Raw genomic sequence first — 25,847 nt, forward strand, 5'->3', positions numbered from 1 at the left:
CATTTTCGCATCATGATTTTCACTGCATGGATAACTCTCTCCACTTGGTTGCTGGACCATGAAAAACTTGCACTGACCATTAATTTTGTGAATTTCCTGAGCTGTAAATTGAAACCATTGTTAGTTAAAAGGAAATATTTAATCTCGTGCCTTGAGAAAATTGATTTAAGTAGTATAGGACTGAAATGGATGATAGCTCTCTCACTGTAGTTGCTTCTTTGAATAAAAGTCTATACAGACTTGATAATGACAGCCTTTAAACGAAACAAGTCTGTTGATAAATGTATTATGATTATATCTGAATAGGGTAAGAGGAGTATTTTGCTTTATGTGGAGAGGAAGACAATTCCAAAGAGGAGGTGGTATTGTCTGTGCTATATATCTGTCTCTCTAAAGTGTTATATATACGTTGCAAAAGAGTTTTTATCATACCATTGGACTAGACTCAGTAGATGACCCTTTTTTGTTTCCACAGTGTAGAATTTAGGAGAAGCAGCTAGTCTCACAACTACAGTATTGTAATCATTCTATTAGCATAAGATACATGTTTTCATTTCTTGGGCTGATTATAAATTTGTTTTGACATTTTTTATCTGCTTTAGCTAATGCCTTTAAGCCTATATAAGTGATTGCAGTACATAGCTGCACTGTATTTTTGCTGCTTAAGTGATCTAGCTGTTGTCATTAAGCCCTGATTTCATTCATGTGTACTGCATTGCAGCAGTCCCAGGCCAATCATGTCAGAGGTAAGGAGCCACTTGTTTTTCCCTTCCACTCACCCTGTTTTAGTTGTGTTTTTAAACTCACTGTATCTGCTATTGCCTGCCCCTTATGATAATTTGGCAAAATAATTCCCTCCATCTCCTGTTAATTGGCTGTTGACAAGCACATTAGTATCATTTTGCAAAGTCTACCCCCCCCTTAAACTACTCACCAGGCAAAAAGACCTTTAGTAAAATTGCTTAATATTGAGTGCACTGATACTCCTTGCACTGATTTTAGTATCAAATTAGTGGTTTTTTTTACTATAATTAGATTACTGGTTCTTGCTGGTGGCGAAGAAAGTTTACAGGGCTAGTAGTTTTGTACTGAAATTTAAATACACGGTTAAACCCAATCATTATTAAAAAAAAACAAAGTTAGTCCAAGCAGTTATATTTACCCCTGCCCCAGAGTGATTTCTGTCAATATCATGGAATAGCACTTCCCCACAACTTCTTTTGCCCGCTTGATTCAGATGTGTATCTTGAGGAACTGTAAGAATTGTATTATACTGTCTGATGATCATCTATTAGTCTAACAACATAACACAGTGTGTAAGAGATGTACATATATAATATACTTGGGGGCAAAAATCTCATACACAGTAAACTCAAGACACCAAAATTGTCAGTAGTACACTGCACATGACACCTCTCCAAGACCGTCACAATACACATAACCCATCATATGCTGAGGTTTTAAAGACGGACTTGCCTAAAGATACTAGACCTCCAACACACAGCACAAGCATAAAACACAATTAGCATATTAAGCTTACTTTGTCGCATAGCATAGTGAGTCCCAAAGTCAATATTAAAACCAACTTCACATCCAGACTAGTTCAGCTGTATGACCCACTGGAACTCATACGTGTTAGCAACTCACCATAAACAGGGTCTTGTACCATATCCTTGTAACCTATAGCAGGGGTGTAGCCAGGATTTTCAAATTTGTACTCTCAACTCCAAATTGCTGCTCCCACTAAGCCACACCCTCATCATCATGGTGTTGCTACCTCCCTTACGTACATGTCCAAGTCATACCCCAACACAATGCTGCCCACCCTCAGCAAATGTCTGCCAGGAAACTAATCTTTTACATGAAACACCAAAACAATAGCAGGCATTTTAGTTCAAACATGCATTTGACCCAGATAGGAAAGCACATAAAGTATTTCCCCATTTATATTATATGCTAAACTTTACCCCAGCTGTGCTGTATCCAGATGGCTACTCGTGAGTGCCATCTAATAAATTGTGACACTGTCCCCCACATATAAGTTGGAGGGCATTATCTGTATTTGTCAGAAACACCATCACCCTACATGAAATTATCCATGACCTTAATTTGGACCTCCTGGGGATCTAAATCACCATTAAAATAATCAGCTGCTACTCTGTTGCTAGCCACAGATCCCCACCAATGCTTCCCAGTGATCAAGAAATGTACCTTAACACCACTGAGTGTTTAAATATCAAATGGTTTACTGTTATATATGCAACCACCACATTATCCTGAACCTCATAAAGTCAAACAAATAACCATACCACACAGAATGTCGACGATCCCTTCCTCGAACTGATGTTTAAATCACGGGATGTTTTTTGTGCATTGGAGCATACCATCGGATGTCAAAACTGGCCATGTAATGTTGAATTCGTACATTACTCTATGGATTTGACAATTTGGCTACCAGTCAACTCGATTTTCGCTTATTAGTGTCAACATTACTGTGTTTCACACATGTGCATGTCAACATTATGATAGTAAACCAAATCAAACATCTTCTTACTAGGGAGTACAATCATCTAAACATTGAGTGGCACACCAACACATCTAAAAAATGGATATGCTTGGCATTCCCTAGACTTTTTAACATTAGCACAAATTGTAAAAACTACTCATGAAAATCTCATATATCCTTGACTTGACCATTACCAAACTGGCTCCCACCTGTACCCCGCTTTGCATCTTTTCATCCCTAGTGAAATCTAACCATAAGTCACCTCTGTCAGGTGTAGTGGTACCACCCCATCACCAAACCACCTTTACAGACTTTTCCAGGGCAATTCTACTTCAGCTTGTACAAGACCTAGACAAAAATTCCCAATAATTCCTCAACATGGTAACAACTAAGAGGGCTGCCACATTCACTTCCAATTTGTAGCAAAATTCCAACAGCTGTGTAGAAAACTCAGCACCCATCCACCCTAAATAGAATTAAAATTCTGGAAGAAACCTCTTTGGTGGAACTACCTTATTAATAAGCTATACAACAAAATAAGGAACATAATGACAAATTGTAAAAACAAAAATCTCCCCCCCTTACCTCGAGACCACGATGAAACGTGCCATAAAGGAACTTGAGAGCACAAGTAGAAAATGACAAGAAGAGTCTGAGCGTAACGTTGCTCTACATATCGAAGGAAACCGCAAATCCTTCTTCACTTGTGTCAGGAAAGCAAGGAATAATATCCAACGATGTACCAGACTCATGTATAATATTACTCATTCTGATTAAGGATATAGCCAATATATTAGGAAACGAATTTAGTGATAACTCCCCATACCACTCCACAAAGTTATCCATGAAGAGTATTGCAAAACAACAAATATCTTCACATCTGAACATACACAAAGGCTTTGTTTATGCAAAATGTCTTAATATATTAAAATGCTAACAGATACCCAAAGTAGACATATGTTATCATTCTAATTGTATGGTCAAAGAGACAACATGGGCAGACAAAAAAAAAAATCAAACATCAAAAAGCACAACAGAGGCTTGCTATTTTACAGGGTCAGTTATAACTTCTGCATTGGCAGTACAGTGTCAGGAATCAGGAAATATGTTAAATGATGTTTATGCACATACAACCACTACCAGCAATTGTCACCCAGAAATGATTTCCAAGCTACCCAAGCTACGTCCCTTGCTAATAGAGGCTGGCAAACTTTAGCACAGTGTTACGCTAACTGCCCTTCCAACAGATTGCTGTCTATACTCAAACTGCAAGATTGCATTTATTCCACTGCAGAATCAAAAGGGAATATATTCAAAACAGCTTGTATGACAGCAGTCAGAAAAAAAGAGAGAGAGACAGAGAAGGCTAGAACATGTATTTGTAACAAATGGAAGTTCTGAACAACATTCTGACATTTGAGAAGACACGAAGATAAAGACATCACAAAATCTAATTATAGCAGAAGCAGGTAGCAACATCCATCTGTGTACACATATTACAGAAAAAAGTTTAAATTCTAATATATAACAACTGTACAAACCTTCTGCATTTAGGAATTATTCTTCTCTCAACAATCAACTTCCCTCTCACAGCCCAACCTTTCTCCATTACCCTATTCATGTTAGCACAATTCAAATCAGGGCTGAACAGTTGTGCAGTACATAGTGCCCCACTCTTACATCTGTCATTTCAATGGCCATTTAAGTTAATTTTTTCATTTGATGTTTATAAAACCTTCATTTAATTATACTGTGAAATTCCTATCCCATATATTCTAACTTTACATAATATACCTTCTCATCCTATCTTACGTCACATGCTCCAAACACTAATGACAAACATCACAATCTAAAGCTCCAAAGTGTATGAGAAGGCAAAAAAAAAACTGGACGTCAGCCACTGAGCAAGTTAGTCAATCCTGCAGCCGGTCCAGAATCTTAAAATAATGATTTGGTGAAGAAAGAAGCACGTCTAAGCCATTTAAACCTAGCACACAGTCTGAATGTGGCACAGATACAGAAACACAAGATTCAGCCAGCAGAAACTGCATAGCTCTCAACTTCTTCGCTAATGAATTCTGGGCAAAGTCAAAAACAATGGGGGAAAACTTGGGACATTATTTTAAAATATTATTGTACTTCACTTAAAAAAAGTTGTTAAGATGACAAGTTTAACATAAACATTTTTTGAACAATAAGTATGAGATTATAATGTAAAACAATACTGGCTTACTGTAATCCCTAATTATTTACAGGAAAATTTAAAAAAATTAGGATGAGGTAGGACAAAAATGTGAGATAAAATCAGGTACTTTTTAAAAGTATGAATAGCAGAGATGGAGAAGAACTGGACCATTAGTTATCCAAAATAATAATGACAAACAAATCTGAGCAGCGATAGTGAATTCACCAACTTACAACAGTAGAGAATACAATTCTGATTTTTTTAAAGATGCTGGTTTAGAAAACATACTTGCCAGCTTTCATGCCTGTACTCTTCTGAACTTTATCAAGGACACCCCCTTCACTTCTACAAAGTTTACACAAATTACAGTATCAAGACTGCATCAAGGATTAAGAGAAAACCCCAAAAGAAAACCAGGAAGTCGCTTTCATGTTTTGTGGCTTTGCCACCTTCCAGCGAACATTTACACCTTTTGATCGGACAATTAACACCTTCCATACAAAATCGGGCTGAAACAATAATAAAATGAAAATACCTGATGAGTTGTAAATTGCAGTGCAGTCTTAAGTCATGATGTTTTCATCCACTACACAACCATTTTTTCTTTCCTTGATACAGCTAAGGTCCTCCTGGGTCCTAGTGCTTGTCATGTTGCTACCCCCATTCACATTATTTGAACTGTAATGTGTACAGTGCGCATGCCTCCCAACATCCTTGACCCCTTCCATATCTCAGGAAGCCCATACTACCTATCTCAAGGTACTAGTGTCCTTCACCATTCAACTCAATTGATATTCATGGGGCATCTCAGTGACCCCTCTATAGACTGGGAATTTTATTCCACTTCTAATGCATAAGCGCAGTGATTCCTAAACTTCATTAATACCAATATCCTGGAACAGTTGGTCCATTCTCCTACCAGGAATACAAACATCCTTGACATACTAAAAACATGGAGGAGCAATGTTCATATATCTGATGCGATATTCTTGATCATCAGATCTGACCATAAGGCAGTATTGCTTGAAATAAAAATTAAATCTGGGGACCCAGAGAAACCAAAAACCCTTAGAACCTATTCCAAAACTCAGCTATCTCTAAGTGACACCATGGCTAAATTCCAAGCACCCCAAAACCCAGTAAACATCATAGCTTATACTGAGCTCTTTACAAAATTCTTGTACGGTCATATTGATAGTTGTTTAGAGTGAGCTGTGCCCACTCATATTAAGAATAAGACAAACTCAAAAGGTAAGCCACTCTGGTGGAATCAAATATCAATCAGTTATACAACAAAAGAAAAAAAAAACTTGCTGAAATGTTGGAAAAACAAAGCCCAGCATACTAAAACCTCCTGACCACTCTAAACAGGAGCTAAGAGAGTTAAACAAAGGCTAAATTTGAAGAAAAAATAGCTACTCAGGCAAAGGACAACCACAAAGCTTTCTACAGTAATGTCCATAACCTCAAGGGAAATGTGCAACAATGCACAAAACTTATTGTAGATGTCACCACCCACACTGAACCTGAGGCCATTGACAACCTTTTGGCTGACAGGTTCAGCTTAAATTTCTCCCCCAACTCATCCCCCTGATAGTCCAAAGGAAATACTGCATACCACAATCCCCACAACCATTACTAGGGAACAGGTCTTCAATGTACATTCTAACGCCAAAAACACTATATCAATGAGCCCTGATAAACCTCTGGGATGCTTACTAAATAGCATGAAACATGACCTCTCTGGTCCACTTCAATCACAATTTAGGTGGAGCCTACAGTCAGGTTTTGTGCCCAAGGAATTTAAAATGACTACAGTCATTCCCCTGCACAAGTGACGTCCAACTACTGATCTGTGTAACTACAGGTGCATAAGTCTGACCAGTATTATATGTAAGACCATAGAAAGTATCATCATGGACATAAATGAGGACAATATGTAACCTGCAAACAATGGACTCATCACAGTTCGGCTTTGTAAAGGAAGGCCATGCCTAATTAAATCTGTTGGACTTCTTTGAGAGGGTCACCAAAGCAATGGATGAGGGCATGACTTTGCACCCAGCTTACCTCAGTTTGGCCAAGGCGTTTGATACAATACCCCACTAAAGCATTATAGACAAGCACTCTAAATTAGGTATAAACACTTTTATCACCTGTTGGATAGCCAGCTAGCTCACTGATAGAACACAGGAGATCAAAATAGGTAATTTCCCCTCCAGCAAGAGGTCTGTCACTAGTGAAAGCTTATTGCGTGCTTTCCTGCTTGGTGGTTAGCTTAAAAGCCTTGCATTTGCATGGGCCTTGGCATAATTACTCAGAGCTGCTGATCGTTTGGCAACTTCATTTGACAATGCTGAGAATCTGCTTCAACCTGGAGCAGTCTATTACTCAAAAGACAAAAAAATAAGTATTTTGTTGCATTTCTTTTGTTAATTGTGACTGTATTTTATTATTTGCTGCACTTTACATAAAAAACTGTACTGTCTACTGCTGCTTTAAGTAATTAATTGCACTGTATTACATTGTATCTGATAGTTCTAGAGCTGTTGTAGCCAGTTAGTGTGGTGGTCTTACACTTGGGATCCAAACCAGCTATTCTACATTAAGAAGGTGTTTCTGTACTCTTGTGGCAGAAGTGTGCTGACCTGACCTATCTCAGTTGGGGATTGCTAGAAGAAGGCTTATTGTATGCTTTCTTGATTTGGTAGTTAACTTGTTCCTCTTTACTCATTTTTAAGCCTCACTTTTGTGCTAAGCTGCTCTTTGCATACCGGCTGTTAGTAATGTCCTGTAAAGATGCAACCACTTTGTAATTGAAATTCCCCTAGAATAGCTATCACTAACACTATATCCAGCCTCTTGTTGCTCTATGAGCAAATAAGTTGCACACTGAGCAGCATTGCTATGTGTTGTTGCTTTTGTCTACACAGATTATAGCCCTCACTCGCACTCTCTGTGCCACCAGTACAGTCCAGTTTAACCTAACCCATTCCCTTCCCTGACTAAACACACAGTAAGGAACATGGATGGAAAGTTTCCTAACATCTCTGTGGTCAGCCTGGTCAACATGGTCATCTTGAGGCAATGTAGTAATTGCCTCATGTATAATGACAACCTCTTCATTTTGAAACTAACAAATACTGTATGTGAAAGATGTAGCTAATCTATGAAAATGGAGGCAGAACTCTCACATACAAACATATCAAATGCAAAACAAGTTGTCAGCACACACACACACACACACACACACACACACACACACACACACACCATCTCCAACAACAAATAAGGATTTGACAAACCTAGATTTGTGAAGGTACTCACAAACCTCAGAGGCCTCCCAAACACTGCCTCCAGAAACCTCATATACACACAACAGTCGACAACTATAACATAAAATATAAACAATGGTGTCTCAGAAAACAAGCCCATAAGGTGAAACATCACGAAACCTATGGTCTCAAGAGACTCCATACTGATGCACATGTATGCCCCGCCTCACCAGGTTGGATAAGGAGAGATTTGCTGTTAGCTGCCTTTCAGGTGCCAGGATCCAACATATCACACAAGCACTCAGGTCACTCAGCCACAGGTACCAGTATGACTCTGTCATAGTCCATATGGGTATAAATTATCTGAGATGTACCTCTTTGGAGTATATGAAGAGAGACATGATTGAGCTCTCAGATTATGCGTCACAGGCGGGTATAAACCTAGCCTTGAGCAGCATTCTGCCATCACCAAGGATGATCCCACAATACAAACGAAATGAGGGACTTTAAAAATTGGCTACGTTTTGGTGTCAGTCCAAGGGCATCCAATATCTGTCAGCCTGGGAGGACGTGATTGACGAGCAACACTACTTTGCCATAGATGGTCTGCACCAGTCTTCTCTTGGCTTTCAGATATTGACAAAGACATTAGTCACTCCTATAGTCCTTTTTTTAGGCAGTGTCAAAGTAACCAACCTCCCAACGTAACAAAATCTCGTCTTGGTAAGCTCAAGGTACTGCTGCTTAATATTCGGAGTCTAAACAAACAACTGCACTCCCTATAAGCACTCCTCACCATGGAAATTGCTGATGTCTGTGCAGGCACTGAAACATGGTTCAAAGCCATGCAAAGCCCCCCCCCCCCCCCCAGGTGTGCAAGGCTACAAAGCCTTCCATACAGTCAGACCACCATCTGAGCAAGAAAGAACCAAAGGAAGACGTGTATCTATCCTCATAATGTATAAGTACATCTCAAGACCAGTCAAACAATACAGCTCTCTCAAGCTACTGCATTTCCAACTAACCATAGGCAAAATTCCCCACAACATAATTACCAGTTATAGGTCCCTAACCGTGAACCAAGAAAGACATACCAAATATCTAAATCTACTAGAATTACTCAATATACAATCCAATACCTTATTCATGGGTGATTTTAGCTATCCTATGATTGACTGGGGAGCATACTTGACTATTAACATGCAGGCTTGGAGGATTTTGGACTTTATCAATGCAAATTCTTTAGAACAGCTGGTCAGCACACCCACTAGGGGTTCTAATATTTTTAGTACTTAGCAATATGGGGAACTGTTGCACCCCCCCCATCATATTATCCTCTTTGGTAAGATTGGACCTCAAATCTGTCTCATTTGAAACAAATATAAGACCATATACCTCATCAAGCTCAAAAACGTTAAAGAATATTTCCAAGACAAGTGACGTCTTCAGTGATGGCATAATACATTTCAAAGCTCCCCCAAACCCAGAATCCTATGCAGAGGTGTACACCAGTTCTACAGAACTGGCAGTATCAGATCGGATTAAACCCATGTCTTGCCAGAAAAACAAGCCATCCTGATAGACCACTGGTATAAACAGGATAAAAAAAGATAAAAAAAAAAGTAATGTCCAGTAATAAATGGGAGCAGGCTCAACAGGAGAAGAAATTGATCACTAGCCTAAACAAACAATCAAGATTCCAAAAATAGCCTCCCTAGAGAAGGATAATCAAAAAGCATTTTAACTGTGCCCAAAACCTTAAGCGGAACACCCAGCTGGTAGTAGGCAGCATGACCTATACTCAAATGGTGAAAATAGCCTGCTAGTTGACATTTTAATCAAACTTTACCATACTGTCCCCACAGATTGCAACCCAAAGTATACCTGCCAGCATTCCTCAGCCTACTATCTCAAGAGAACAGTTAATCTCTGTGGTCTCTAAGGCTAAAAACACAGCCCTCATGGGCCCAGACAACATCCCAGCTTGCCTTTTAAATAATATAAAACATTACTTAGCAGACCCACTTAAATCCCTATTTAATCACAGAATCCAGACAAGCTATGTTCTGGCAAAATAAAAGACAGCAACATTCATCCCTCGGTACAAAGGTGGTCCACAACCAACCCAAAGAACTACAGGCCCATAATCCTGACTAGTCGTATCTGTAAGGCCATGGAAAAAAATCATGGACCTTATCACCACAGACATATGTAATATCCAGACTCTGGACCCAACCCAGTTTGGATTCTTTAATGGTAGATCATGTCAGTTGAATCTGGTTGATTTCTTTGAGAAGGTCACTGAGGCCATGGATGAGGCAAAGACTGTGCACACTGCCTACCTTGATTTGGCCAAGGAATTGGATACAATTCTCCACTCAGGTATTCTAGAGAAACTTTCTTGACTAGGCATAAACCCCTATACCACTAGGTGGATAGCCAAGTGGCTCACCAACAGGACACACATTATCAAACTAGGTGAATCTTCCTCTAGCAAGAGGCCAGTCATCAGTGGCATACCACAGGGCTTTGTGCGATGCCATCTCCTGTTTGGAATATATTTCTCAGAATTCAAGGCAAAAGTAGATTGCCTTTGGCTGACAAAGTTCACAGATGACAGCAAATTAGGAAAACTCATCAAATCCCCACATGACATTGGTGTACTGCAGAAAAGATTAATGCCAAAGCCATGGATTGAAACTAAATACAAAAAAATTCAATAATTATGCCCTTTGGAATGCAAATACACCAGCTATTTATAATACAGAAAGCACTCCACCTAGGAGTGGATCCAGTTGTATGTGATCTGGGTGCACAGGTTGACAGTAACCTGAACTTTGACCTCAATGTGTCCTTTTATGGGGCACAACTCAGTAAGAGCATGGCTTCCAGATCAAAAGAAATTATAATTCCATTGTACGCTGCCCTCATCAGGCCAATAATTGAGTACAATGTACCCTTTTGCATGTGCCTCACCAGACATTGCCTCAGTTGGAGCGACCAAAAAGATTTTTCACAAGGAAAATATAGGGTATGTTCTGAGTTACAGCACAGATGCATGAAAATTACAGAACCAACTGATATTGCCAACATCCTGGCAGATAGGTTCAGTGCTAACTTTACCCCCCTCTCACCCCCTAAAGGGCCCATATCTATTACAGAAAGAATGCAGAGTCCCTGTAATCACAACTACGCAGGTAAAAGCTGCACTCTCTAAAGCCAGAAACACAGCATCCATGGGGACCGGACAACATCCCAGGCTGCATTTTACATGAACTTCAGAACGAACTGGCTCCCCACGTAAGCACCATGTTCAATAATAGCCTCGCATCAGGCTTTGTTCCCACTGAATGGCACACAGCAACAGTTATCCCAATCCACAAAGGGGGAGCCACCACTGATCCCGGGAACTATCGACCTATTAGCCTGACGAGCCTCGTCTGCAAGGCCATGGAACGTATCATCATGGAACTCATAAACAAAGACATTGGTAACCTCCAAACTCTGGATCCCACCCAGTTCGGGTTTGTGAAAGGCAGATCATTCCTCCTGAACCTGATCGACTTCTTTGAGGCAGTCACCAAAGCCGTGGATGAGGGTAAGGTGGTTCACACAGCCTATCTTGACCTCGCCAAGGCTTTCAACACCATCCCTTATTCTGGAATTATAGCTAAACTCACTAAACTAGGTATAAATCCCTACGTCACAAGATGGGTTGGCAACTGACTCACTGACAGAACCCACACTGTAAAAGTTGCAGACTCCAAATCTGAACTCAAATCAGTGACAAGTGGAGTACCACAGGGTTCCGTCCTGGGACCTCTCCTGTTTGGTATCTACTTCTCTGAAGTACAGGCCAACACAGAAGGCCTCTGGCTAATGAAGTTTGCAGATGACTGCAAACTAGGAGCCATAATCAAGTCCCCAAATGATGTGGACATCCTACAGAAGAGCCTCACTGAGACAGATGCCTGGTGTCAGAGCCATAGCCTCAAGCTCAATGCCAAAAAGTGCAGTGTCATCCCCTTTGGTAATAACTCTGTACACATGAATTACCACATAGGCAGCAATCTACTTAACACCAAATGCGTGAAAAGAGACCTTGGGACCCAGGTGGACAGTAGTCTCTCCTTTGATAGTCACATCGCCACAGTAGTCAGGAAGTCCTTCTACATGGCACACCTCATCATAAAAGGGTTCTCATCCAGGAAAAAAGAGGTCATTGTTCCACTCTACTCGTCACTCATTAGACCCATTATAGAGTACAACGCCCCTTTTGGAATGTACCTCACAAGACATCTGCAGCAGCTGGAAAGGCCACAGAAGTACCTCACAAAGAGGATTACTGGCCTCAAACAAATTCCCTACATTGACCGCCTCAAAAAATTCCAGCTTTACTCCGCAGCATATCGCCTACTCCGAGGTGATCTCTGCCTAACATATAAAGCTATGTCAAACCCAGAGCTGTTGGACATGCTACACCTAAAGAAATCCCAATCCCTCCGAGCTACATGCTCTAGGGACCTAAACCTTGTCACCACAATAAACAGGATACACTGGAGGGATAAATTCCTGTCCCAGAGACTTCCTATACTCTGGAACAAGCTACCCATCTATGTCAAGCAAAGTTCTTCATTAGCACACTAAAGAAAAATCTTGATAAGTGGATGGGAAATAGGGAATACACCCCGGGGATCACTTCTGTGTCTCTGCTCGACAGTGGCACAGGAAAATAACTTTCTTGGGTGGCGTAAGCTATGGAACCTTGCTGGCTAGGCTTACGTAGGCCCTTGGGCCGATAGCCTAGTACCTACCTATGAACCTATGAAAAACCCTGTATTCTGCCTCATACATATTACGATCTGTGTCTGCCTTACAAGGTCATCTCTGACCTGGCCCTAATGGAAATGTTGCACATTTGTAAATCTTACTGCATGGAGGTCACTCACTGTAAGGACCTTAACCTAGCCTCTGACATGAATAAATCATGTTGGAAAGATAATAGATACATATCTCAGAGGCTACCTCTTCTCTGGAACAAGCTTCCCATTCACGTAAAGCAAAGTCCTTCCCTAGCTCTCTTCAAGCACAGCCTGGATCAGTGGATGGGTATTCATAAATTTACTCCTGCAGTGGTGCCCTTGTCCCTCATGGACAGATGCATTTGCTATTAGATAACATAGCCTAGGTTCATACCTCTGTGAGCTTAGTTTACCTAACTATTAGTATATTGTGAGACTTGGGATAAACATAGCTAGGCTTGTAAGGGATTTTTTGCTGTTAGCCTAGTAATCATCTATGAACCTATGTGGAACCCCAGGGCTTGGTACTGGGCTCACTCCTTTTTGGCATTTATTTCTCTGAAGTGGAAGCAAACAAGGAAAAAAACATTATCTCCACAGTGACAAGTCCATTACCAATAAAGAATTCAAATATCTGAGAAAAATAAAGGTAAATAGAACTACGGACAGTTAAAAATTAGTTTAAAAATTTAATGTACTTATAAAGCATTAAGATAAAACATTCTAAAAGCACAAGTGCAAGAACACACTTTCGGCATAAAGGCTTTATCAGGCAATAATAACACATAACTTCAACATTAGATTTAAACACAAAACTTGAACCAGTCAATGCACTTGATTATGTAAATTCCTCAAATGAGGCTTTAAAGTCACCATTTCATTAAGTCCAGAAAGGATGTGAGCGCTGAATCATATACACTTCATATTCTGTTGCATGCTTAATGTCACCCCCCCAGTGAGTCTTGGTATAATTTTCAGCATAAGAAACTTTAAGATATGGGAGCTATCCAATTCCTGTGGCAATTGCGACACACACAATCTGATGTATTTAGCCACCAAAGCATACTATATAGGCAAGGCCAACAGGAAACTAAAACGATAAGTCAGCATTTGTCAGACATTGAGGGAAATTTTAACCAGTGCACTGTATAAGCATACTAAAGACATGGGTAATTTCTTTATCTTTAAGTTTCTTATATCGGCCATGCTGCTTCACCAGGTATGGTCTGCATCTGTCCCTACTAGGGCTTTGATTATTGACAAAGACGTTGTCCATTTCCATAGTGCCATTTTTAGGCAATTCCAACCTGATAAACCTACCAACATAATGAAACAAAAGAAGGAAAACTTGAAGATGTTACTGATCAATGCTAGAGCCTGAACAAGAAACGCTACACCCTATAAGCTTTCTCACCCTTGAGGATTTGTGTAGTGACAGAGACAGAGGCGGCAAGTGCTATTGGACTGCAGCTCCCCCAGCTGTAAAGAAGAAATAAAATAAAAAAAAAGAAAGAAAAAAATAAAAAAAAAACAAATGCAAGTCGTGGACTTTCATGCATGCTAGTGACATTTCCAATATCCAGACTGCTGCTGAACCAGTCTGGAGCATGTGCAGATTCCGGACTGTCTCAGCAGTAGTCCAGATTAGGAAGCATTCAAGTGCAGAGATCCCAGACGTCTATGCAGTTGTAACTGCATAGACTGAAAAGGGATCAGACTCTGACTGCGACGTTTGCAGGCTGGGACATCTCCATCTTGCAGGAAGGGGAAGGATGTCTCGCAGGGCTTTGTAGTGCAGGACAAGTGCAATGGAAGGACTTAGAATGAACAAAGCAATGGAGGACTTGGGTAGGGTGTGCGTGTGCACACGCGCGTCTTTGCTGCAAAAATATCAGTAGCTTTACAGTGCACTAACTGGCAATACTGGACTTGACAAAAGTAGCTGGATCTCATATTCAGTTTCTCTACATTCATTTTTTTCTCTATATAATTATGCATAATAATAATAAAACTGTTTTTTAGACTAGTTTCAATCCTTCTAACATTTTTGCTGCCTAGATCTTATTGCCAGTAGCATAGCTACATTGGAGCAAGAGGGTCAGCTGCCCCAGGCACAAAGTTTTGGGAGAGGGCAATCAGCTGATTTCTCTTTGATGCAGTAACAGCTTTTAAAAGCACTAAAAAACAAAAACAGTGTTTTTACAGAGAAATATTGACATTTCTCATTTAATTACTACTACGTCTTGTAATTGCATTTTAATGCATTTTTTCTCCTGATCGTGGGAGTGAGTTGTCGTATTGATGAATATAATTTTTTTTAAGAAAAAGTGTAGTTTCAGCTAACACATTGTAGGTTATTCAGAAGACTTAGTGGCAAATGCCTCTGATGAAGTGAAGGCAGGTAGAAGTAATATAAATCATGCAGACTGTGAGAAAGTTAAATAACTTTGCCGAAGTTAGTAGTAATGTTAACTACAGTAAGGTTATAACTTATATTACTGAAAGCATCTGTAGATGAGACAAGTAGAAATGATTTGATAAAACAAAACTGAACAATTCTTAGCAACTTCCCAGGTACAATAAGTAGACTTGGAGAAGTTTCTCTTCTTGTTAGAAAAAAAGGAAGTAATTTGAAAGAGTATTTCCAAACAGAACGGAATCATCTGTCTAATAAAGCATTTCTCAAAAGAAGAGGATATCAAAAAGTTTTGATTGAAACTTTTGTAAATATATTAATGTTAGTAAATCTAGAAATTATTATTAAGGATCATGATTCCAGGAACGTATAACTGTAAATCAACATTAGTGGTGCATTTCACTTGCTGGACTACATGTAGCTTTCAATATAAGATCTACTAGAGGGTCCTTTCACTGAATTTATGAGCATATATGTGCAATTGAAATGCGATTTTAGTAAGACACTTTTCAAGCATGCGGCTAAATGTAGCAATTCGAAATGTTTTTGGTTTACAGTAGTGGATGAAATAGTCAATTATATTATCAGATATGATGCAGAAGAAGGTATTTACTGTAGAGAGTATAGCTTACAATTGAAGTAAAATGCATGCTATTACCCTTGGCTCAAGGACAATAAAAAATGAGACACTGATCATGTGATGAGTCACAATACTGTTTTATATATGTGCTTTGAAAGGATGCATCACTTCAGTCTAAAGAAGTTTCCTTGGATGGATGAAAGCAATTATGAAGCATATTAAAGTTTTTTTTATTGTTGTTGTTATTGTTTAGATTTTATGCTTATTACAATTCAAATGGTTTATGAGAGCCAGACTAAAAGAATGTTTAAACATAGATTACAGGAACATGTCAGAGACATAAAGAAATGTAAAGTGGAAAGTTCCATTGCAGTTCATTTTATGCAGCATCACAAATGTGATTACAAGTTGCTTCAGGCTACTATTTTAGATAAAGTTTTTGTTAAATTAGAGATGATGGAATGTTAAAGAACAAATTATTATGTAAGGAATCTCTATTCATCTTGAAGTATAATACTATGGTTCCACATGGCCTTAATTGTGAAATTAATTGGAAATATTTGATTTAATTAGTTTATTGCTGTTTTTAATTGTTTCATTAGGGTTGGATATTTAAGGGGAATGTTTTTGCTACTTTATTTTATACTTCTTGAAGACTGGTTAAGTCGAGGTGCTAAAGAATAAATACTTTGGATCCTGCTTCCTGCCTGTGTGTGGTATTTCTGTTTATGAGAGCCAGCCTGTTGTCCAGAACATAAACTTTACTTTGCAAAGGTGTCAATATTCTAAAATAGACAAAAAATATATTACAGTTTTTAATCAATTTCCTCTACCCTGGTACCACACCAGTGGCAAATCGTCTATAGACTCTCCCAGATTTGATCTTGCCAGCAGATAAATTAGTCCAGCTTATCAACATATATTGAGCAAATGTTTCATAATCCTGCCTCTCTTCCTTTTCTGTCCTCCTATAATTTATGTATTTTCTTCCAAGGTCTGTCCTCATGGTCTATCTGATTTGTAAAGCCTCTAACTCAGTTAAAATATAACCATATTTGTCTTTCAGATTTTAGGCTTCTCTATAAGACTTCATATATCTAAAATCACCACTTCTCTTTCCTTTACTTTAGGTATATGACTAGATAACCTTTTAAATTTCATTTTTGAAAATTTTGATAAGTTTGACCCACACTACATTATCACTCACCTTCTTCTGTGACTCTTCCTGTTGCTTTCCCATGGGAATTAACACTTGATCATCATGTGCCCTTTTTTCTGCCCACATGGTCAGCAACTTCACTGAATGGAGCTTCTTTTCAGAATTCTTATTACCTTTTTCCTTAGATCTGATCAATAAATACACTGTTTATAACTGCAAATAGCAGCCAGCTCTTAAACTGCCTCAGTTAACTGAGAAAAGTCCTGAATTTTTCACACTGATCGGTGAGAATGTCTTTTCAGCGCCACATCATCAAAAGAAGTCTCTGAAATCTATTTCTAAAGAGAAGACTACTTTTGTCTTATAATTTTCACCCATTCTTGAATATTGTACTACATTTTGTAACCTCCACAGATGGGACCTGATAAAACTTTAAAAGTTACAATGATTCCAAACTATATAAATCATCAGGTTGAAAAGCTTAAACTAATCCAAGAGGATTCAGAAACGTGTTTTATATTCTGTTTCTTATAGGTTACCAAGGCATGATCTCTGCCTGGACTTTATGACGATGTCTGATCCAGTTCCATTTCCATCTCGATATCTGGAATGTACCACTGGGGTAGCTTGCATCAGATTGGGGAACTTAATACTAAAAATAAATGTCAGCACTAGAAGTGACATAATCACTGTACAATACATTTTATGTTTCCCTTTATAATCATATCAAATTCTTAAAAGCCAATATATTATGAGTGACATTCAAACCCTTGAACCTTAGAATTCTCTTGTTTCTTTTGTCTACAGAAATTGAGGTACCAGTAATACAAGACATTATCCATTTAGAGATTTTAAAAGTTTTAACCCATATTTTTTTGTATTTTATGCTCAACATTCTTAGAGGTTCGACTGCAGTCTGCAAACAAAGAAATTAGGCTCCAAAGTAACTATAATCTATTCTTTTCAATTCCAATAACTTTAAGAACTGAAGGGAACATCTTGCCCAATCTCTTGGGTGTCAAAATATTGATGCGTTGTCTTCTACAGAAGTATTCTTCTCTACATCATATCTTGTGAGTGTCGAAAGGTTTCCACTTTTAACTTTTTACCATCCTCTCGAAAGCAAACATTTAGCATTTTCACCAGAAATGCTACAGCTATATGAGATGATGCCTAAATAACATACAATTGACTGAGCCCCTCCCTGTACTTACTAAACCCTCCACCCCCTTTCCCCAATATAATAGTGGTGCATGTGGAGGTTCTTGTAAAGTCTCTTGCTGAATCCCAAATTTCTTCTGGAGCTCATTAAATGGGTTAATTCCTTTCACCACAATTAAATGATTCACCCTATCCAGGCCAGTATGACAATCTCTTAGTAGCCCTGCTAAATGTTGGTATGTACTGTGAAAAATCATTGATGACCATAAGCAGTGGGATCATGTTTTGCAAATCCTATACCCAAATTTGTCTGTTCATTGCCTTTCAACCGATGCCAGCACATGTGCAGAAAAACATAGAAGTCCCTTACATTCTGTCCGTTCATACCCCTTTCCTTGCACCCCGCAGAAGGGGTCCAACTACAGCTCTGTCTTCTTCATAACATTTCACAATTAAACATCATCTGCAAAACTTTAAATATTGATTTTTTTTTAACAAAATGCACACCTATAAGCTAAATGCACGTACCTTTATGGGCATTCCGATTGTTGCAAAAATCTGGTTAGAGACATACCAAAGGCAGCATTGTATTCAGTGGTAGGTCTAACAAGGGCCTAGGGGAGTGGTATTATAACTTCCCTGGACCTGGATGCCATACCCTTACCTATAAGCTTAGCAACATAGAATGATTTTCTTAGCTTCACATTAGTCAAAGGCCAGATTGCTTTCTACATATATTCCCAGATCCCTTACTACTTAGTTGTTTTTTTGACTCACTGTCTTTCTCTGGTACTGCATATGATACTCCCATTTTCATGCATTAGTCATCACCATTACCATTTCTAAAGTGCACTGCAGTCTAAATAATTACATAGCAGGTAGTGTACTTGCTTTTGATGCAGAAGGCTGTGGGTTCTACTCCCACAGTAGATAGATGCATTGCTGATACTGTACTGTGTTGTAAAGGGGGTGGATGCTGCAGTCCTTTTTGGTGAAGGTTCCTAGTAACTATGAACCTGTTATAAGTTTGCCATCCATTCCCTATTGCAATATTACTAGTTTATCATTTTTTAATATGACATAGGCAATTTATTTCTCAAGGGAAACAGGCACTTTATTTGTAGATGCAACAATGAAATATAAAGTTGTTTGCTAGCAGCAACCTCTTCATTAATTACAGATCTATTTAATGTGGAATTATTTAGATGACACTTACTTCTTCAGAGATTGTGCATATTTACTGATACTGGTGGACTATAGAAGTTTGAGTAGACTTTTATGATGGAAACATTCTGAATTGGGCAGTTTTGTCATTATTGGTGCATGCATTTTGTTTCATTTTTTACTGGAAAAATGTTCAAAACAATAAATTTAAAATGCCATCTAAAATTGTACTGTATTGTACAAGGAATATAATTGAATACAATCAGGAAGGTGTATCAAAGAGCATGTGTATGTTTCATGTGCAAGGAGCCTGTGATTTGAAAACAGCCCATAGTTAATGTTTATCTGCCACTGGCAAAATGTATTTTCTTTGAATGTGGGTTTCAAGGACAGAGAAGTTTTAATAAGTCTATTTTCGTTGTGAGACTGCATTGCTTTGTTTAGCAGATATCTATTAGTGTTTGTGCTGTAAAATGCAAAATAAAACTTTCAAATGAAATCCAAATCATCGCAGAAGTAAAGCAGTATGCAGATTATAGTGTTTATGGTAAATGGGGTGAAATAACCAAGGAATGGGACATTGGAATGGCTGCAGGACGGAGGCTCCATTCAACCATGATTTTGTGAGGGGGGAGGTGTAGCAAACTCAGATAGCCCCAGCTGAACTGTACCTCTTAAATGTCCAGATTTTTGCAGAATGAATAGATTTTTGCTTCTAATTTTCGGTTTGTTCGGTTTTCCTACAAATCATTTAGGAATGAAGTCACTAAATAATGACAGACATTGAGTTTCAGACATCATAACCTTCAGAAAAATGCATATTAAAGCAAGACCTGTTATTCTATCAACTGTCTAATTTATACAAGAGTAATTTTTAGTACTGTTTGTATGTTCCCCCAATATATTTGGCCTTGTCCAGATTTCCTGCATTAAGAGGTTGAGAGGTGCAAATAAACCGCTTTATAGAATTAGGAATATCCAAACCTCTCAACTGTCCCCAATTTTGGCTCAAAATGTTGCACTCCCCCTAATAATACCTCCGCAAAATGACAATTTTGGACAAAAATGTGGAGGGTTTACAATTATAAATAACTGTAATGATCAGAGTTATAGATTACTTTTATTTCAGAAGTGCATGTAGATTCTCTTATTTTGTCAGTTGCTCAAATTAACAGTACTGATATTAAAAAGGTGTCACTTCTTTGACAGGTTCCCAGCTGTATTGTGTTGCAATTTTATATTTTTGCATCACATTTTTGGTCTGTTTTTCATAAAATTGTGGTTTTCTGGCAAATTAGTGGCACATCATTAAAGATTGAAGTTACAAAATAATGGCAGACATTTGAATTTCAGATTTCATACCCTTCAGAAAATTTATACTAATGCAAGACCTACTACTATTCTATTATCTTTCTAAGTTTATAAGAGCAATATTTAAAATTGTCTTATTTTTGGGCCTGTGTCCCACTTCTATGTATGACTTTGTCTTGATCTGAGGTTGAGAGGTATGAGTGCCAGAGCCATCACTGTCAGCCAGAGACATTTCAAATTGTGACATATTTGTTGCACCCCACTCCCCCAGGTAGTGACTCTGGATGTGTCTAAGCAAGCCAAGTAGCAGTTATGCAGTGTAAGTGTGCAGACCATCGCCCATCCAAGGTAGACACAAGTACGACAGTGGCGTTTCATCGGTCCTTGATTTTGCAGAATGTTCTGGTTTTCTATCATATTTTTATACTGTTGATTTATGCTTATTATTCAGAAAATGCATGCTGTCGCAGTGCCCTGTTGCTCTGTGTTTAAGTAGGAATGCTTTAATGCCCATCAAATAAGCTTGTCGGAGATTGTAAGATGCAAATAAGCTTTTATAAGCATACTGTTAAAGAATTACCAACATTGAAAGCCTTTTTGCTGTTGCCATGCGGAGAATATTTATATAACTAGATAACGTATAAGCCTTAGGTATTGAAATGCATATGACAGTATTTGTAATAAAGGACATGATTACAGTATTTTCAGAAGTTGATTACATTTGTTGGAAACTTGCAGTCATCTTTGCAGGCTTTACCCGTAAACTAAACAGAATGCCAATCTGTCATGTGTGGTCCATAACCTGTGCAGTAATACTTTAAGCAATTTATCTTGAGTTTGTTTCTTGTTTGCTGTTCATTTTTTACTTTGATTATGTCTTCCCCATGAAACAAGTAGATAGTTGTTGTCAGACAGCAGGTCTTTTTTGGATAAGAAACATTTTTAAAAGTTGGGGTATCACAGAGATTGCTACTTTCAACATGTTACTTGGTACTTTTATAAAGCTGAATATAAATTATAATTAGAACTGCAGTGCAAGGAGAAGTGGTTTGAGTTGAGTGCTGTTATTTTTTTTTATACTTGATTTTGACTGGCATTCCAGTAATGTATTTAAAAATTAATTAATTTTTTTATGCCTCACAACCTTTTTGTTTCCATCTAGGTATTAGGTAAGCTGTCATGTAGCCACTGCATTGAAATATTTTTTCTTATACACTTCATTTTGTCTTGATTGGACTCTCTTAATGATGGTTTGGCACCCAGGGCAACATATTTAATTAAAGTTCCAGTTGCTGTGGTTTTGAGCATAGCTCCACCCCTTTCTAGTTGGTCACACCCCTTCCCATTGGCTCCAACCATTCAGCTGTCTCCTTCAGCCCCCCTTAAATTTGAAGTCACCAGCAGTCACTGGACAGAGACATGGTTTAAAATAGCAGATAGCACTCCAGCTATGCAAGGTTATATTGCCTTTCACAAATTTAGACTAGCTATTGCGCAGGAGGGTGTCTCAATCTAAATCCAAAAGACTCACATTGAGGCTGATAAAGCAGCATAATGCATTAGAGTTTCTTCATGTCCACATAACCATAAGAAATATCCTGTATTATATATTAACTAGGTATAGAACTCCCTCTATAACAAAAGAAAGCAACAACATCTATCTACAGGAACTAGAATTATTCAGTATTAAATCCAATACCATTTTCCTAGGTGAACTAAATTATCCAACTATAGACTCGGAAAACTACGCTACCACTAGCACACAAGTATGGAGATTCCCAGACTTTGTCAATACAAATGTCCTGTTACAATTAGTCAGAGTAACCACTAGGATGAATAATATCTTGGATTGTGTCCTTACTAATATGGAAGCATCTTGCATCATCCCTTGCATATCTTCATCACTTGTCTGATCATAAAGCAGTCTCCTTTGAAATAAAACTGAAACCAGAGATCCTTTCCAACCAAGGTACTTTTAGAAATTTCTTAGACAAACTACCTACTCCTAAGTGATAAATTGGCAAGCTTCAAATCCCCGCCAAACCCAGTTCACTCCACTAAATATAAAGAAATAAAATGTACATCACTACATTTTACCAGTAAGCAAATATCTACTTAGATGCAGTTGTACCCAACAGGAACAAGTGCAGGGAAAACCCTTGAAAAAAATCCATATAGTAGAACCATAATCTCAACAAGCTTTATAATAAAAGGAAAGTAAGAAGACTGATTCCCAGAATGCTAGAGCCCTTGTCACAGAAATAAACAACTCAGGAGCTTAATAAAATCCACCAAGACCAAGTGTCAGGCTAACATAGGTATCCAAGCCAAAGAAAATCACAAGGCATTTTTCAGTTATGTTTGTTTCATAATCTCAAAAGCACAATGCAGCGAAATGTGCTGAGCTGATTGTGAATGATATTACCTACACTGAGGCTGATGATATAGCAAACTTACTGGCTGATAAATGTAGCTCTAACATTACCTCTCTCTCCCCTCCATATGTCCCTCAAGATATACTTGAAATTGGCTCAACTCCAGCTATCACATAAGACCAAGTCCTGAAAGTGCTGTCAAAAGCTAAACATACTGCGTTGATGCGTCCTGTCAATATCCCTGGATGCATTTTAAATAGTATGAAGTAACATTTTGCCACACCCCTAACAGCAGTGTTCAGTTTTGCACCAAGCAAACGGAGAACACTTGCTGTCATTCCCCTGCATAATGAAGAACCTTCCACAGACCCATAAGCCTCCTGATCCCTGATTAATACATTCACAATATGCCTATGTCTTCCAAGTTTATATACAATTGTCAAATCATTATTCTCCAAACACAGCATTCCCTGTAGACATAATGGAGCCCTTTAGTGGCTTATGATCTGCTCAATATATTCTTGTCTACCATTCACATTAGTTGAAATCATAACTCTATATAATAGCTAGATGTTCTTTCTCTATCTGAGCAGATATTGAATCGGAATCCGTCAGTGTTGTGGAACTGTAATTAACTGGCTGACCTTGCAGTGACCCTGCTTCAGTACCAGGCTGACTGGGAACTACTTGTTGCACTCCTGGCTTTCTTACATGATGATTCTGAAGATCAGGAATTTTGTCCTAAGTTTTCTTCAGTATTATACAACATTACTACATTACTCTTGTTCCTGCTGTCATTGCTTCACAGTATTTTTCTGAGAAAATTTTATTAAAACCACTGATACCCCTAACAGGTTAGGAATAGACTTTATTAATTCTCAGTACAGCTTTTCTATACAGTGTTTCATCTGTTTTTGTCTATTCCTCTCACCATGTCAGGATCAGTGTGCACTCCTTGATGAGTTGAATTGTGTCCTATATATTTAATGCATGTGACCCAAATCTGGCATTTGTGTTTGTTCACTAAAATTGCTTTGTCTTAGCCTGTCCAGCAACTGTTTCTATTTCTTTTCATCCTATTCATCCATTTTCTGCTCTTTCCCTGTTGCAATGCTATACTAGGGAATAAGCTCTGAAACATTTTGGTTTATGGCAGCTGAAAAAAATTATTCACGGGCTTCAGCTTTTAGAACTCAAAGTTGTTTATAGTATTCATCTCAAAACCTTGACATGTTCCATCCATATATTTTGTGAACATATACTATCTTTTACTTTCAATTTCCCCAAAACATAAAGGTTTAATTAAAGATCTTGGCTTGCTCACAAAGATACAATTTTTATAGACAATTCCTATTGGTGCTTCCATTCTCTTTGGAGGTTCAGTGAGTCACCTTTTCTCTCTGTTGTGTGTTACAAGGCTGGTTTCAGCACTGTAGCATTCCTTGTATTCAGTCCTGTTGGGGTCTAGGCCTCAAATGGCACAACTTTTCACTGTCTTGAAGATCTAGCCTAAAATCCTCTCTTTTATGAGTTTAAACTCTCTGATTCTTCATTCTTGATGAGTCCTATATAGTCTGAATGCCCTTAAGCACTTTCCTGGTGACTCACTTTTTAAAGACCTACTGTGTGCCATCTTAACTCACAAACACAAGTCAAAGTGAACATCTCCAGCAGCTCTTCAGGAAGGCTACTTATCTTTGTCACATGCTTCCGTGCAGCTCAAACTTGTACAGGTCAGCATTAACCAAACTCATCTGAAAGTCCCATGCCTTAGCTGATTCCATGTTATTTGGTACAATACCACTGTTCACCAGAGGAAGACCTAATGCCAAACCATATATTCTCTTCAGGATCCTTAGGTCTCCATGACTCATGAGTCGAGCAGTGACATCTGAGCATTTATGGGTTTCCAAAAATCCAGTATCACAATTGATGTTTCTGTTGTATTTTGGTTAATGACAAATGAAAATTAAGGTTTGGAGTCTTTGGTTTTCACAACTCAGAGATGCTTACTTTATATATATTCAGGCAAAACTTAGCACCCGTAAGTTTTATGCCACTCACGAAAATAACAGTCTTTCAGTTTCCCATACAGCAATAAAGTTTGTTTAGAGGTCATCTTTTATGAATCTCTCTTTCTTAAAAGTGTATTAGTCAATTAAATAAAGGCTATTTCCTAAAAGTCTGTTAGTTATTTCCATTATTGGTTCATTACTGTTCAAAGATTCAGTATGTCCGATTCTCTGTCAGCATCTCTGTGTTTCAAGTCTGCCTTGAAACACTGCAGCCTTCCTTACACAGCCTTTTAAAAATGATGTTGGAATCCAGATCTCGAGGGTTCTAACATTGGGCTATCAGAGAGGTAGCATGAAAGCGCACATGCCTTCTCTCTCTCCCCTACAACTCCCAGATGGAGCTTGAACGTTGCTTTCACTTTTTCCTGAAATTGTCTACCATTGCCACATACCTTTATATCTAAAAGCCAATTCATGTGCCTTCAGCAGCTTTTAAAATGGTACATGCACCAATCAACACTAAATCAATCTATTTCGCTATCTAGTTGTGCATCTATCTACCCATCTCTCAATCTGTCTAGTTGTTTGTCTATCGATTTAGATCCCTTACAGTTATTCAACCTTCTTTTGGTAAAGTATGAAGTAAAATATATTTATTTAAATTTGTTTACCAGGGTAGTGGACCAATCAGTGTTGACCAATTTCAGGCTCAGCTTGGGTGACATACAAAACACTTCACAAACAGAAAATACAGAACTGTAAGCAATAACACAATAGTTCAGACTAATTACATAGAAAAAGCTGTGTGTATACATTCCAGTGAATTAGCACAAAGCAATGTCCAATCAAGCAGAGTGTAATCTACAATATATAAATTGGCTTCTAAAACAGGTTACTC

This window comes from Protopterus annectens, chromosome 15.part0 (assembly GCF_019279795.1).
Source record: "Protopterus annectens isolate FY-2018-M chromosome 15.part0, PAN1.0, whole genome shotgun sequence".
Lineage (NCBI taxonomy): Eukaryota > Metazoa > Chordata > Ceratodontiformes > Protopteridae > Protopterus > Protopterus annectens.